Genomic DNA, 12,424 nt, shown 5'->3' with positions numbered 1-12,424 from the left:
GGTGAAGAAAAACAAATACAAAATAACATATTTTTTAATGTGTCAAAGTTGCTATTGTCTTATAAAACAACACCGTACAGTACAACAGGTGTGACACCATCAAATTTGTTGATGGGGAGGTGGATTAGGTATAAGTTTGATTTGTTGTATACAAGTTTGCAAAGTAATTTAGAAGAAAAACAATATAAACAATTGGATAGTCTCCCAAAAGTAAGACATATTTCCCCTTATTCTAATGTCATGGTAAGATCATACAATATTCCAGAAACAGGGGTACCAGGAGAAATTGTAAAAGAGATAGGAAATTTACATTATGATGTTCAAGTTGATGGAAATATTGTAAAATGTCATATTGATTAATTACAGCCGTTAAATAAAAATCTTGCAGATCACATGAATGTTAGATATGAGAAATTTTCAGAAGTAGTTAAATCAAATATTAACCAAGATGCTCAAATATCAGATGTAGATTCAGAATCTATTCATGTACCAGTGAAGGATGAAGTTAGAGTACTTCCATATATGATGAATAGAGAGAAGCCCCCTGAGAGATTAGATTTGTAGTTTTGTACTATGTAAAGTTAAGAGGGACGATTTGATGATTAATTATTTGCCCTAGAGTTAGGACATGATTCTTCTTACTTTTGTATTGCAATAGGATTCGATCTTTTGAAGAGTGATGCTAATTTCTTATTTTTGTATTGTTGTGTACAAGTTTTGTTTACATATTTTCACTCCAAACTCACAAGTTGTTAGAGAAGATCGGAGATGTAATTCTGCGAAAAATTAAACGCATTCTAATAAGAAGTTTCTGATTATATCCCATCCAACCTAGAAGATAAGTTGGCGAAGATGTATTATTATTCCAAGTGAGTGAACTGATATCATGTAAGTGTCATGTAGGCAAAACATGACACCTTAAGGTGATGCAGGACAAAGGACAGATTAGTAAAAAACAGGACTGTCCTTCCTAAAGCAGGATTTCTGGCCACCCTAGACTGTGTGAGTGTCTGAGTATGTGTGTGTGTGTTTTTATCAGAAGAATATTGAGAATTAAATGGCAGGACAGGATTAGATAGGAAACTATAAGAGAGATTACTGAAGTGCCATATGTGTATGAGACCATGGTAAGGTGTACATGGAGATGGTTTGGACATGCTCTTCGCACTTTCTAAGAGAGATTAGTTAAAAAAACTTTCAACTGGGCTCCAAAAAGCACTAAAAGAGTTGGAAGACCTGGATCTACATGGCTCAGGACTATGAAGAGGGAAGTAGAGGATGAATGGAGAAGTATTCATTTAAAAGCTCAAGATAGTGACGACTGGCAAAATCTAACTGAGGCCTCTTGCGTTAATTGGTGCAGGAGGAGATGATGATAATGATGATGATATGTTTATCAATATCTATCACTAATACTGTTGATTTTAATCAATGTAAATATCAACCACAATGGCATTTTAATATCAAAGACCAGGGTTGGTAAGAGTCCCTTCTGACATTTGTTTCGACTCAGAGACAGGTTCAAATCCTTGTCCAGCCAGAAGCTTTTATCATAAATGAATTTCCAGTGGCTATACATTCCCAAAAGATAGAATTCGATATCAAAATGCCATTGTCGCTGATATTTACATATATATATATATATATATATATATATATATATATATATATATATATATATATATATATATATATATATATATATATATATATATATATATATATATATATATATATATATATGTATATATGTACACATACAGTCTTTACACACATACATACACTCACACGCAAACATATATATATATATATATATATATATATATATATATATATATATATATATATATATATATATATATATGTATATATATATATATATATATATATATATATATATATATATATGTATACATACAGCCATTACACACATACACACACACTCACATGCAAACATATATATATATATATATATATATATATATATATATATATATATATATATATATATATATATATATATATATATATATATATATATATATATATATATACAGTATATATATATACATAAATATATATATATATATATATATATATATATATATATATATATATATATATATATATATATATAAAACAGATTTTGAAGAGAAGCGAAAAATCTAATTTTGGGTGAGGTAGCCATGTCGTCCTGATGGAAGTTCCTTCATAGTAGCTTCCTAGGTTATATTTGACTACAGTGATATATCCCAGAGAATTTACCAAAGGTATCTAGAATTCTAACTCCTAGAGCGAATATCCCTTAAAATTGGATATCGCGTAATCAGAGGACGTATTCTTGACATGTCTCATAGCTATCTACACCCCTAATAGTTTTTCCACTTCGAGGGGAAAAAGTGGCAACGCTCTTGACACACCCACTGTACTGTAAATAGTGCGCCGAATCACCACCATGAGGCGCCACTAAGCCATTCCTTCTCTTGTAGCTTTGTAGGTGTTCCAGATACAGTACCATAGGAAGGATTCATTATCCTTTTGTCAAAAAGAGGGTGGGTCCATCAGGACGACATGGCTACCTCACCCAAAAATAGATTTTTCGCTTCGCTTCAAAATCCGTTTTTTGGGCTCAGGCCATGTCGTCCTGATGGAAGTTTACCAGAGCATTAATGTATCTGTGGATTTTCAATAGTGCCGTTATCTCGAGATAAATATTTCCTATTTGGTCTTCTAGACCTAGAGACACTTGATGTTACCGTTATACATCAATTAACTGATCATAAACTATGTCAGCTCTTCCTGCCAGACTCTAGGAAAAAACCCGAGGATTGTGAGTTCAAGGAACAATCTAGCGAACAGTTTGTATATTAGTGTCATCATATACATAAAGTATAGGTTGTACTTAGATGGTATATCTCTGTATAGGTTACTGATACCTCCCAAGTCTGGCTGAAAAGAGACAGCCAGGTTTATATACGTGTAGGAAACCTTAGTTCAGTAAAATAAACAGTTTAGTACAATCAGTTCTTACCTGTTTGCTTGGAACAGTCTTAACCCTTGTTCCCCAATATTTTCTTAAAAATTAAAAGAATCAAGGATGCTCTGACTTTATTCTTAATCTAGAATGTTTGAGGCGAAAGAGATGCAAAGATTCCTTCTGTTGTTTACTACAAAAATAGAAATCATGGTTGTATTCAATTACATCTTATGCAGAAAAATTCTGTATAAAAGCATAAATAGTAATAACAGAATTAAAATAAGTTTCACCTGAAAAGGAAAACATTAGCCACTCTAAGGGAAATATAAAATTTCACTATGTATTCTGTTGTTACTAGGAACACTGTGCATATAAGTATGCCTGGCACTTGTGTCAGTCTATTATGCTTAATGTCACCTGTGTAGAGAGAACAGTCTATAGTGTTATCACTAAACACAATACTCAACATGATATGTCTTACGAGTCTATCATGTACACCCTTCACTAAAAGTCCCAATTAGTGCACTGTTCTTCGCAGTAATCAAGCAGCAGGATTTATAACACTGCCTGCCGCCACCACATGAAATTCTATTTCCTATAATTGCTTCGCATAGTGTTTTAAGAAAACTCTGGTTGACTTCCATCCAGTATAAGCACGAAGGCTTTCAAACGACATTGTCTGAAAGAAATTCAGAGACGAGGCAACTTTTCTCGGATCATGACCTGCGGGTGTACTGTCTGGATCCGCTCTGCGTATAAAATAGGTGATTTTTGCCCTTAACTGTTTCAAGGATAATGTTGAACCAGACGTCTCTTCCCTGAAAAGCTGACCTCCCTTAAAGTCTGAAGTTCTACGAAGATAGACCTTTAGGCATTCCACTGGGCAGAGGGATGCTTCTTCCTTCAGAGGGCAGATTCTCCAGGGACCCCATCTCTTAGTGGGCAGCTCGTTCTTGGCGAGAAACGTCGGGTCCGGAAAGAGGTTCAGTTCTCCGGCGTCTGTAAACTGAATGTGGCCATCATCCCTCGAGAGGGCCACTATTTCGCTAACTCTGGCTCCTGAGGCTAGTGCAAATAAGAATATCACCTTTTGAGTCAAGTCTTTCAGCGAGCAATCCTCATTGTTCAGAGTTGATGCTAAGTGTAGAACCTTATCCAAAGACCATGAAATGGGCTTTGGAGGAGCTGCGGGCCGAAGTTTAGCGCAGGCTTTTGGAATCTTGTTGAAGATTTCATTAGAAAAGTCTACCTGGAAGGCATATATTATTGGTCTGGCTAGGGCGAGAAAATCATGAGATGAAGGTTCTGGGTTTTCTCTGATGAAGCTGAGACAGTCAATTTCTGCACTTACTGAGTCAGAACTGGGTCCGGCAACGGGATCAGCTTCAGGCGTAGTTCCGTTATCAAAGGGAACCAAACACTGTTGGGCCACTTGTGGGCCACTATTGCTGCTATCCCTCGAAAAGATCTCAGTTTGTCGAGGACTTTCAACAGAAGGTTGGTTGGAGGGAACAGGTAGATCTTGGACCACCTGTTCCAATCTATGGACATTGCGTCTGTCGCTTCCGCTAGAGGATCCTCGTACAGGGCTACATACCGGGGTAGCTTCTTGTTGTCGCTCGTTACGAAGAGATCTATCTGCAGTCCTGGGACTTTGCGTAATGTGAAAGAGAATGATTTTGCGTCTAGGGACCATTCTGACTTTATCGGGTTGACCCTGGATAGAGCGACCGCTGTCACATTGCAGAACCCTTGAAGGTGGACTCCTGATAAGTGCCATCTATTCTTCTTCGCTAGACGGAGGATGGACAGTATCACTCGATTTATGTGAGGCGATCTCGAGCCTTGTTGATTTAGGCATCTCATTACAACTTCACTATCTAGAACCAGACGGATGTGGATTGAGCAGCGAAGTTCCAGTTTCTTCAGAGAGAGAAGAACCACCATGGCTTCCAGAAAATTGATGTGGAAGGTCTTGAAGAGGGGAGACCAGGTTCCCTGGACTCTCCGATGATGAGAGTGACCTCCCCACCCCTCGTTTGAGGCGTTCGTGTGAACAGTGACTGCCGGTGGAGGTGGTTTCAGAGGTGCCTTGCTCTTCAGGTTCTTGGCTTCCAACCATGGTTTGAGTAGAGATCGCAGACCATTTGGAATCGGTCTTTGTAGATCTCTTTGAGCGTTTGATGCGTAGTTTCTCCTAACTCCTAATGCATCTTTTAATTGTGCTTTCAATATTGGATCTGTCACTGAGGCAAACTGGAGGGACCCCAACACTATCTCCTGTTGCCATCTTGATATCCTGTCGGATTGAAGAAGTCTCTTGACAGATCCTGCTATCTCTTTCTTCTTCTTTGATGGGATGGAAAGGCAGTGTGACTGTAAGTCTCAGTGGACGCCCAGCCACTGGAACTTTTGAGCTGGAGATAGACGAGACTTTTCCAAATTGATCTTGAATCCTATGTGTTCCAGGAACTGGATCACTTTCTTAGAGGCTTGCCTGCACTCTTCCTCGGATGCTGCCCACACCAGCCAGTCGTCCAGGTAGGCTACTACCTGGATCCCCTTTAGGCGTAGTTGATGAATGACTGCATTCGCAAGCTTGGTGAATACCCTTGGGGCTATGTTTAGACCGGAGGGCATGGCTCTGAAAACGTACTTTCTTTTCTGTAGTTTGAACCCTAGGTAGGGAGAAACTTGTCAGTTGATTGGAACATGCCAGTACCCATCCGTCATGTCTATGGAGACTGTGTATACCCGTTTGGGCAAAAGGGTCCTTATGTGTTGAAGCGTCAGCATCCTGAATTTGTGGTTCACTATGAACTTGTTGAGTGGGGATAAATCCAGAATGACTCTGAGTTTTTCCGAATCCTTGTTCGGATCACAAAATAGCCTTCCTTGGAATCTGATGGACTTTGCCTTCCGTATAACTCTTTTGTTCAGGAGTTCCTGAACATATTCTTCCAGAATGGGGTTTGAGTGCTGGAAGAATTGAGGAAAGTTTGGTGGAGTTGAGCTCCAACTCCACCCTAGTCCGTTCTTGATTAGGCTGTGGGCCCAGGGATCGAAGGTCCAATGATCCCGGAAGAGGAGAAAACTCCCTTCTACCGGTAGCATCTCACTTGGAGTGCTGGTTGGAGGACTTGCTTCCTTGGCCACGTCCACCTTTGTTACCCCTACCTCTGAAGGGGCGTCTAGAGGACCCTCGAAAGGAACCTCGAGACTTTGGCCTAAAAGTCGTCGATTGGCTTTCAAAAACTGGGGTGAACACCGGCGATTGGGTCGCCAGCATTTGGGGCACCAGTTGGAAGGTGGTGGTTGGATGTGCCACCGTCTGGGGCACCGTGGCCACGGGAAGCTGTTGCTGTTTTCTAGGCCGAGAGGGCACTCTTGGTCGTTTTGATTTATTCTTTGGCTGGGGACCTTCGTCAGCGGAAGATTTTCTTTTTGAGGACAAGCCCCACTTGGAGAGGAGATTCCTGTTCTCCGTAGTGGCTTTGTCCACGACCTCTTTGACCACTTTGCTTGGGAAGAGGTCTTTTACCCAGATATTGGAGGCTATGAGCTTCCTTGGTCCGTGTGTCACCGCAGCCGAGGCAAACACAAACTCTCTACAAGTTCTTTGGGCTTTGATAGAGTTGTACAAGTCCTTGGTGACTGTCGCCAAATGAGATTTGGCGAAGACCATGTACATATCTGGGGTGTCCGGGATGCTTGCCATAGTCTCTAAGCCAGTCTGCAGAGACATGGAAGCAGCAAGACGTTCTTTAGTCTCTTTTTCCCTGCGCAGGAGAGACTCTGAAAGCTTCGGGAGGTTTTCGCCGAACTGTCGTCCAGCAATATCTGCCTCCAGCTTCCCAACTGTGAAGGTGTTATGAACATCCTTCCAGTCTATATCATCTGATGGAAAAGCAAGGGAAAAGGGTCTACACTCCTTCAGTGTAGGGCAAGGTTTCCCTGCTTCAACTGCCTTTAAGGCTGCCTTAAACCCTTTGTCCATAAAGGGGAAGGCACGTTTGGGATCAGCAATAAAGGACGGGTGCTTTTTGCTGAGAGCCGGCACCTTGGAACTAGTAAAGGCCCTCTCTTTCAAGGTGGTTGTATATAAGGCCTGAGCCTTAGAGAGTTCGAGGACAATCGTCTCCTTCGGCTCTGTTTCCTCCTTGGATGCAGGTTCTGTCCTTAGATGGACATAGCAGTCCGGGTAGGCCCCTTTGCTGGGCCAAAACTCAATTTCCTCTACTGGGACAGTGCCCAGTTTCTCCGAGAGGAAGATCTCCCCCCCCCCCGACATTGGCATATGCTCTGCATATCTCCAAGAGTTAACGTCAGAGAAAGCGGGGAGATCCTTGACGTTTAGCTTCTTCGGGGCTAAACGTGTTGCAACCAGCTGATGCATTTCCGTCCGTAGAGAAGCTTCTTTCTCGGACGATATCTTCTGAATGTCCTGCACCATAGACAGCAGCGAGTGCAACGTACTCGTGATGGAATCTAGCTGGGGTGCAGTAGAAGAAGTTGAAGGCACCGGCTCAGTCACCGTGGCTGATGATGCCGAAATTGTTTCGGTCTTATTGACTTCAGCCTCAGGAGGTACGTCATCCTCCTGCTCCAGTTCTTCCAGTAGGAGATTGTTCTCAGTCTCCTCTGAGACAACCGACATGTTGTCATCTAATTGGATGCCCTTCAAGGTGTCCGAAACAACAGATTCCATCGGAATCTGTACTAGGGGAATCTCAGGTTGAGCCTGGGGAATGATTGCATCCGCAGATGCCCTAGGGAAAAGACAGTCCCTCATCCTCTCATAAGGAAGGTATGGGCCAGAGGTGTTCTTCTGGAAACCCCTGACCCATTTTTGCAGCGTGTCCCTTGCTGTATCCCTTGACTCAGTAGACTTTTGATCATCAAAAGCCTCTTTTACCAGTTTGTCACAAACGGTACATACCTGTGGGTCCCAGTATTTGAGAGCCCCCTTGGTGACTGCTCAGCAAGCATGGGCCCTGCACACGTCATGGCCGTAGAAGTTCTTGCTACGGACCCTGCAAAAGCTGTTCCCACACTCGGGATGCTCCTCCTGTAAAGAAAGAAAGCATATAAGTATTTGGTGAAATTCTCAGATTTCAGCATACATATTTTTTAAAAATATTAGCTTGGATAGAGTAAGCTAGAAAATAAGAAAGACACCTACTTGTGTTTCCTGTCCAGCCCATTGCTATGACCTCCTCCAATATTGAACAATAAATTCTTAATGAATTTTGTATGGGAAGATAATATCCTTTGATGTAAAGTGTCTTCTTAACACAATGTCCCAGGTTCAATATTGGGGGTAAATTAATGGTTGATAACCATTAAGTGGTGGAGAGGATCATTCTCTTATATGTGATGGTCTCACAATAGGTTGCCCATGAAGCACCTTGTAGGTTGGAAAAAACTTTTTGGGCTACAGCACTGACTGGCGGCGGTAGGCCGCTAGACCTGCCGAGCCTGCCGGCACATTCCGGGCCTGCCGGCACATGCCGGACCTGCCGACATATGCTGGGCCTGCCGACATATGCCGGCCTATTCTGAGCTATTGAAGGCAGTTACTGTCTTCATATCTATACTTTGGGTGGCCGACTGCTGGCCGACAACTTAGTTACTGTCATTGGGTTATTGCTCGGCGACACCCCCAGCAAGTGGCGGCAGAGTAACTGCCGGCCGACAGACAACCAACATGGCCGCCCACAGCTATAAGCTGCCGGCGGCCGGCCCAGTATAAGGAAAGGAAGAGAAAAAGAGAGAGGATGGAGGAAGGCAAAGGCTCAGCCTTGCCGGCCTACATCCCGAATGAGGGTTCAAGTGGAAGGGGGAATTATATTTGGGCTTCCACCCAACCATATCCCATCCATATGGGCTATGGAAGGCAGTCCAAGGGAGGACTGAAGAACACTCTAATGATTATGAGGGTACCTGCCGGCAGCCGGCCCGGCCGGCAGCAGACAGGGAACCTCAGACCAGTTCTATAGATTACCCTTAGGGTCAAATGTAGAATGACGGCCAGGAAGGGTGATGGTTCATCAAACACAAAAGAGACAGCGGGGAAGGGGGAAAAGTCCTATAAGTAAGGTAATACCCAAAGGCATTACCCAACTTAAAGGATTCTGATCTCATAAGGTAATCTCAAGTAGGGGAAATCATTTCCCCCGGTTGGGTTAGTCAAGTGAGAAAGCGGCCATAGGACACAATCTCGCAAGAGAACAGAATCTCGTACCAGGTATCTTAGACAATGAAGAAATCATTTCTTCGGTCTAAGATCCACTAGCACAGGACTGTCTGCTAGACCGAGGAAGGAGAAATTGTAAAACAAAAACCTCCATGTATGGTCTAGGGAGGCCTAGCCTCCTGTACAGACAACTTAACCTGACTAGGGAAATCATTTCACCGAGACAGTAAGATGCCTAACACAGACTTTACTCTGATGTCCCGTTCTAACTCGTAACCGACTTAGTGGTTAAGAGAAAGAAACGAAACACCCCAGTAAACTTTGCCAGAACTCAGTTCACAGCAAAGCTAACTGAGGGTAGCGTAGCCTTATCAGAGGGAAGGGGAATTGCTCTTAAATCTCGCCAAGAGATTGGTATCGACTTAGAGGGTATAGGAGGCATCAACCTCACCTTAGAAGACAATACAAGAGCAATTGGGGACATGTATGAAAGTATACTAAAGCCCCTAGGCTAGTAAGTTTAGGAGCATAGAGAATCATTCACCGAAACTCTCTTGTATACTATCTTGGAGGAGGAAAATTTATGCAGTAATATCTTAATTGTATAAAATATTGCATGAGCTTCAATAAAACTTTACCAGGAAGGTTTTATCATGCATGAAGAGTGTAGGTGCCTAGGCTAGGAAGCCTAGCACTCGTGAGGCTCGAACATAAATAGCCAAATCCACGACAACAATGACATAATATAAAAATCCCTAGCTAAAATACTAACTAGCTAAAGTTATTAAAGCAAATAATGCCGGGAAAGTCGTTCTGGCTATATATATATATATATATATATATATATATATATATATATATATATATATATATATATATATATATATATATATATATATATATATATATATATATATATATATATATATATATATATATATATATATAGTCACTATTTTTGTAACATCAGGGTTTTTGTTTTAGCAGTTTAGAGAATAAAGACTGTTTCATCCATCTGTTTCGGATAACTGTCAACTAATGTGGACAATATTCTGTCCAGCATATTTGGTTATATGCAAATTCAAAGGATATAATCAAATACTAATTTTTTTCTTCTACTATGAGCGGGCTTTTTTCCCCATTTGTATGGGGTAACACGGTTGCCTTCTTTTGAAGGACTTTGAGTTGGCGTTTGGGGTGGCCCGTAGTCCCGACCGGCTGCTCTGCCTGTCATCGTTGTAGCCCCCGCCAGCGTATATAAAGTGTTGTACCAGCCACCATCGCCCTTCCTCCCAGCAGCGAAGAGTCATGTCTTTAGAATGTGTTGGAATGGCTGTGTTTGTGCGTGTATTAGTCTCTAACACCCATTTGCCTTACGCAAACCTATTAGTCGATTACATTTATAATCCTGAGATGTTTACACGGATAGCAAAGTGTCCGCCTTTCTGACTGGTCAGGTGCAGAGATGAACCCGCGCCACAGACTTCTACGAAGTCCGAGCTTGCTGCCCAAAATGACTCAGCCAACCAGGCTCCTATTATCAAATACTACATTAAGCTGAAATTTTGCACCTAGCAAAGGAAAGCATTTTGCACTAAATTGATATTACGACAGAGAATATTTTATTATGATTAGATGATCTTCAGCAGAAATATGTTTCTTCAAATAGATTCCTCCGTGGAAAATTAGTATCAAGCTAATGCTCTTTATATTTTAAGTTTTTATTGTCGTAATCAGCAAATCAAAGAGTAATAGCAGTGGTGCTAATTCTGTAAACAATAAACGAAAAAACCAGCCTATCTCTTCTTTCTAAAGAAAGATGAAGCAAGTCAACGCCTTCATTGTGGCTAATTGTTGAAATTTATCATACGGCAATGACATGAAGCAATTTGAACTGTGTTTAACCTAAACAGAAAGGAGCTTCCTTCGATTTTATATAACAATGCATCATGGTATCAAGCAAGTCCGAAAATAAGAGTTGATTACTTAATGATTATGAAACAAGTTATGAAGAGAAATTGAGCCTACCTTTTTTATCCCCTTGGCATCTTTCATTTCCATTACATACAGACATGACTTCATCTCGCTTTGTCGTGCCTTGACTTACAAGTTACAAAGCAAAATCACATTTGTTTCCTCCTGAAATGATTCTCATCTCTTTCTATTCATGAATTCCAAACAACTCCCGCGATTCTTTATTTTTTCTAACCTTTGCCATCAAAATGTAAATCATAACGTTTCAAGTTCATTTCATTTTCATTCTTTCCATCGCTGACATTCAAACCCAAATTTTATTTCTTTTCTTCTAGTATGATTCATCAATTTTCCTTTCATTAGTGCTCTGACAATATCCAACCAATAGGCTCTCATACTCTCTCTCTCTCTCTCTCTCTCTCTCTCTCTCTCTCTCTCTCTCTCTCTCTCTCTCTCTCTCTCTCTCTCTAAGAATTTATAGTTTTCTATTCGTTTCAAACGACCAAAACAAAACAAATATTAATTTCCTTCCAGCGTCAAGTATTTCCTAGTTCCCAAATAACGTCACATGTCTTTCTCCGTTGTCAGTTGTCACTTCTATCATATTAAGACAAGTTGAATTCAGAGAAAACTTTATTGCTGCTCTAAGAAAATTTTCTTCTTGGTTATTTCCTGAGTAGATCTTGAGTTGCTGCAGCATCATTTACTTTTAGTACTGGAAAAGACCGGTCGTTACTATTTACATAAAGCAAAATCTGAAGTTATATCATTTCCCTTCGAATCTGACGTTTCATCTTTCAAATCTGGTTACATGTGTAACGATTATTTCGGTAAATGTCGATGGAATAACAACGCATTCCAATTTTAATCGGTGCAACCCTTACTGAGAAAGATCTCAGCAACAAATCACTGTTAGGCTATTTGTAATAAATACAGAGGCTCATTAGTTTACAGTGTCGTTGAACTCGAATTTTAGACGTGTTTTAGGTGAACCATCGTAGTCAGAGACGAAGATTGTTGGATATATCCATCTTTCCGAATGCCACAACCACGTAAATTCCTAGACTCCTGGCTTCCACAAATTTAGCCTGGAGGATCAGGCGACACGACACCAGCGCCAAAGAAAAGAACATTACATAACTCCCATTTTCTCTTCTCTCTGCTGATGTGGTAGCCTATTTGATGGGTCTCTCTCCCAACCATAACATTGATGAGAAACTTCCACGATATACAGTACAGCCTTTTCCATTGCTTTTTGTTTTCGAAATCGATTGCTT

Source organism: Palaemon carinicauda, chromosome 21 (genome assembly GCF_036898095.1).
Source record: "Palaemon carinicauda isolate YSFRI2023 chromosome 21, ASM3689809v2, whole genome shotgun sequence".
Classification (NCBI taxonomy): Eukaryota; Metazoa; Arthropoda; class Malacostraca; order Decapoda; family Palaemonidae; genus Palaemon; species Palaemon carinicauda.
This window is presented reverse-complemented; position numbering follows the sequence as displayed.